Consider the following 5,000-nt stretch of genomic DNA (forward strand, 5'->3'; position numbering starts at 1 on the left):
CTGACACCGAGTCCAAAACCATCGATAAAAATGAAATCATATGGTGAGTTAGATTGGAGATAAAGGCGTGAGAGAGACTCAATGGCCTTGAAGTTGAAGTTACAGGCGTTTGAGAATTCATTTCGTTCTATAAACGGCAACTTTCATTGGATTTCCTTCCCGTTTTTTTTCAACCGAGTCGAAAACTATGTTAGCGACTGTGAAAAATGAAATGATATATCGAATTTTTAATATGTATCGACACGTTGCCGTCGGTGTCATGTTAGGCGGTGTATGATACACCATGACGCGATTTTAAAAAATATATCTGCATTTTCCCGCGTGTGTGGAATGTTCTCAATTATTGCTGACACCGACTCTAAAACCATCGATAAAAATGAAATCATATGGTGAGTTAGATTGGAGATAAAGGCGTGAGAGAGACTCAATGGCCTTGAAGTTACAGGCATTTGAGAATTCATTTCGTTCTATAAACGGCAACTTTCATCGGATTTTCTTCTCGTTTTTTTTCAACCGAGTCTAAAACTATGTTAGCGACTGTGAAAAATGAAATGATATATCGAATTTAAAATAGATATCGACACATTGCCGTCGGTGTCATGTTGGGCGGTGTATGATACACCATGACGCGATTTTAAAAAATATATCTCTGCATTTTCCCGCGTGTGTGGAATGTTTGTGGAAAATTAAAGATTTCAAATAAACCTATTTAAAGTGTATGCGCACATAACTAATAAAAAAAACGAAGAAATATCTCTCGGTAATTTCCTGAAACATATTTTACTTCCGGCTAATATGTTGAATGAAATAAAAACGAAGAAATATATGTCGGTGAAGGAGCTGTGGCTCCCACGTCGATCGAAAGAATGGACGCGACAAAAAGCTTGAATTCATCTGAGCTGCTTTATTCGAATCAAACACTCAGGCACTCTGGGAAAAACGTTTTACGGTCGGCAATATATATCTATTCCGCCAGGGGGTTTGCCCAGGCCTGGCGCCAGGGGGCGTGGCCCCGCGGGCCGGCTGCGGCCTGGCAAGCCGAGGGCGAGCCTGCCCGGGCGTCCCGACCGAGGCCTGGCAAGTCGAGCGCGGGCCTGCCCGGGCGTCCTGGACGAGCCCGGCCTGGTGATCGCTCCGCGTCCTTGATAGGTGCAAGGCGATTGTGTAACCCCAGCGGCAGCCGCTACACACGTCCCCCCAGAATCGACTTGCACCGGCAGGGTCAACTTGAGGGGGGTCCTGATGACCCGGCCGAAGCGACCCCTGGTGGGTCGTGGGAGGGGGTCCGGTGAGGTGGTGGGCGGTCGAGTGGGGGGCACCGTGGACGGGGGGCGGCCTCGCCGCGGCGGGAGGGCCACCCGTGGTGGGTGGTCGACGTCCACGTGCGCCGGCTTGAGGCGGTCCACTGCAATCCGGTCCGACCTGCCGCCGATGTCGATTACGAACGACTTGTCGTCCCGTCGCAGCACCCGGAAGGGCCCGTCGTACGGCGGCTGGAGTGGCCGCCGATGTGCGTCGTGACGCACAAAAACATACTCCGCGGTGCGGAGTGCTGGGGGGACGTAGGACTGGGGGTCACCGTGGTGGGATGTCGGCACGGGGGCAAACCGTCGGGCGGCCTCCTGGAGGTCCGAGCGCTGGCGAGCTGCGGACCAGGGGCTGGTAGCGTCGGGCACGAATTCGCCCGGGACGCGTAGCACCTGGCCATAGACCAGCTCGGCGGTGGATGCCTGGAGGTCCTCCTTGGGGGCCGTGCGAAGGCCCAAAAGGACCCACGGCAGCCGGTCGGCCCAACCGCCGTCTTGAAGGCCGGCCATGAGCGCGGCCTTCATGGAGCGGTGGAATCGCTCGCACAACCCGTTTGCTTGGGGGTGGTAGGCCGTAGTACGGTGGAGCTTGACCCCCAGGTTGCGGGCGACCGCGCCCCACAGCTCGGAGGTGAACTGTGGTCCGCGGTCTGACGAGATGTCCGCCGGTGCGCCGAAGCGGGCGACCCAGGTGGCGATGAAGGCCTGCGCCACGTCGGCGGTGGTGGTGGAGACGAGGGGAACGGCCTCCGGCCACCTGGTGGTCCTGTCCACCATGGTGAGCAGGTGTGTGAACCCTCGTGATGGGGGAAGGGGGCCCACCAGATCCACGTTGACGTGGTCGAAACGTCGTTCGGGCACGGTGAAAGGTGCCAGCGGGGCCTGGGTGTGTCGGTGGACCTTGGCCCGTTGGCAGGCGGTGCAGGCGCTGGTCCAATCGCGGACGTCCCGACGAAGGCCGTGCCAGACGAAACGCGCCGACACCAGCTTCTGGGAAGCTTTCCGGCCCGGGTGGGAAAGGCCGTGGAGGGAGGCGAAGATGCGGCGTTGCCAGGTGACGGGCACGATGGGGCGAGGCCGGCCTTGGGAGACGTCGCAGAGCAGGACAGTGTCCGCGCAGGGGATGTCGGCCAGGCGGAGGCCCGTGTCCGCCGCCCGGAGGGCTTGCACCGTGGTGTCGGTGGTTTGGTCCGCCGCCATAAGCGCAAAATCCACGCCCAGGTGGACCGCGTTCGCGCTGGCCCGGGAAAGACAGTCGGCCACGGCGTTGTTTTTGCCGGCGACGTGCCGGATGTCCGTGGTAAACTCCGACACGGCGGAGAGGTGGCGCTGTTGGCGGGCCGACCATGGCTCCGTGACCTTGGCCATGGCGTAAACCAACGGCTTGTGGTCGACGAACGCCGTGAAAGGTCGACCCTCCAGGAGGTGGCGGAAATGGCGGACGGCCAGGTGTAGACCGAGGAGCTCCCGGTCAAACGTGCTGTATTTGAGCTCGTTCGGCCGGAGCTGCCGGCTGAAAAAAGCGAGTGGCTGCCAAACCCCGTTCACCCATTGCTCATGTACGGCGCCCACCGCGTAGTCGGAGGCATCCGTGGTGAGGGCGATGGGAGCGTTGAGCACCGGGTGAGCGAGCAGTGTTGCGTCGGCGAGGGCCCGCTTTGAGCTTTGGAAGGGCCGCATCCATTGCTGCGGACCAGGCGATGTCGTGCTTGGCCGGCTTGCCCCGGAGGGCTTCGTAGAGGGGCCGCATGAGTTGAGCAGCGCGGGGCACGAAGCGGTGATAAAAATTCACCATTCCCAGGAATTCCTGCAGGGCCTTTATGGTGCGGGGACGCGGGAAAGTGGTGATGGCCTCGACCTTGGTTGGCAGCGGCACAGCCCCGTTCTTGGTGATGTGGTGGCCCAAAAAATCAACGGCCGTCGTGCCGAAGTGGCATTTGGCCGGGTTGACGATGAGGCCGTGCTCGCTGAGGCGCCCGAACAGTGTTCGGAGGTGGAGGAGGTGCTCGGCCCGGGACGTGCTGGCGACGAGGATGTCGTCCAGGTAAACGAAAAGGAACGGCAGGTCACGCAGCACGCCGTCCATCAAGCGCTGGAACGCCTGAGCCGCGTTCTTGAGACCAAACGGCATCCGCAAGAACTCGAATAAGCCGAACGGCGTGATGACTGCCGTTTTAGGGACGTCGGCCGCCCTGACAGGTACCTGGTGATATCCCCGTATGAGATCAATTTTCGAAAAAATGACCCGTCCCGCCAGACGGGCGGAGAAGTCTTGGATATGCGGGATCGGGTACCTGTCGGGTGTTGTAGCGTCATTAAGACGGCGGTAGTCGCCACACGGGCGCCATCCACCCCCCGGCTTTGGCACGATGTGCAGTGGCGAGGCCCACGCGCTATCGGAGCGCCGCACGATGCCGAGGTGCTCCAACGCGTCGAATTCGGCCTTCGCAACGGCAAGCTTGGCTGGGTCGAGGCGGCGGGCCCTGGCGTAGACCGGCGGGCCCGTGGTTGGTATGTGGTGCTCGATCCCATGCCGTACTGCGACGGCCGAAAACGTCGGCCGCGTGAGGGCCGGGAACTCCGCGAGCAGGCGAGCAAACTCGTTCGCCGCCGGGACGGTGCATGCCAGCTCGGTCGGCGCGGAGCTGCTTAATGTGCATACCAGGGAGCTGAAGGTTTCAGCGTTGATTAAACGACGCCGTTGGACGTCCACCAGCAGTCCGTGTGCGCAGAGGAAGTCGGCGCCTAGCAGAGCCATGGGCACGTTGGCGGTTACAAACGTCCAAGCAAAGCGTTGGCCGCCGAAGCAGAGGGTGACGTTGCGCGGGCCGAAGGTGCGGATAGTCGATCCGTTGGCCGCAACCAAGGAGGGGCCGCAAACCGCGGATTGCCTGTCCTGGTCAGAGGCGGGCATGACGCTCAGTTGGGCGCCGGTGTCGCACAGGAAGCGCCGTCCGGACGCTTTGTCCGTGATGAACAGTAAGTTGCCCGTGTGACTGTGGCCGGCGCTCATGGCAGGTAATGAACGCCGGCCTGGCCGTTTCCCGACCCGCCGAAGGTGCACGGGGGTCGGCATGTCCGGGCCTTCTGTCCGAACCTGGCATGATAGGAACACCACGCTTGGTCGGGTGGAGGCTTCGGACGTCGTGCTGGACGTGGTCGGCTCGGTATAGTGGCCGCCAATGGCGTCGGCAGTTCGGCCGTCGAACGCGCCGGGTGCTCGGGCGCCATGGATGGTGCATCAGGCGGCGGCGGGTCCCATGTCGCCGCTGCGATGCGCTGTCCCGCGGCGGAGATTTTGTCGGCTTCTCTGGCAAGGGCCCGGGGATCTGTGATCGTCGTGCTTGCCAGGGCGAGGCGTACCGGGTTAGGCAGCTGACGGAGGAACAGCTCCCGGAACAGGAATGCCGGAGAGTGCTCGCCGAGCAGCGAAAGCATGTAGTCCATTCGCTCGGAAGGGCGCGTGTCGCCGAGCTCGGGCAAATCGAGCAGGCGCCGTGCGCGTTCCGCCGCTGGGAGGGCAAAAGCATCGAGTAGAAGCTTCTTAATCGCGCCGTATTTGTCAGCAGCCGGCGGGTGCTCGAGGAGGCTCAAGGCGCGGGCCGCGGTGGCGGAACCAAGCGCCGCCACAACATGGTGGAAGCGGGTGTCGTCCGCGGTGATGCCTCGCAGGGCGAACTGAGAGTCCGCCTG

This window comes from Myxine glutinosa, chromosome 7, assembly GCF_964187855.1.
Source record: "Myxine glutinosa chromosome 7, kmMyxGlut1.1, whole genome shotgun sequence".
Classification (NCBI taxonomy): domain Eukaryota; kingdom Metazoa; phylum Chordata; class Myxini; order Myxiniformes; family Myxinidae; genus Myxine; species Myxine glutinosa.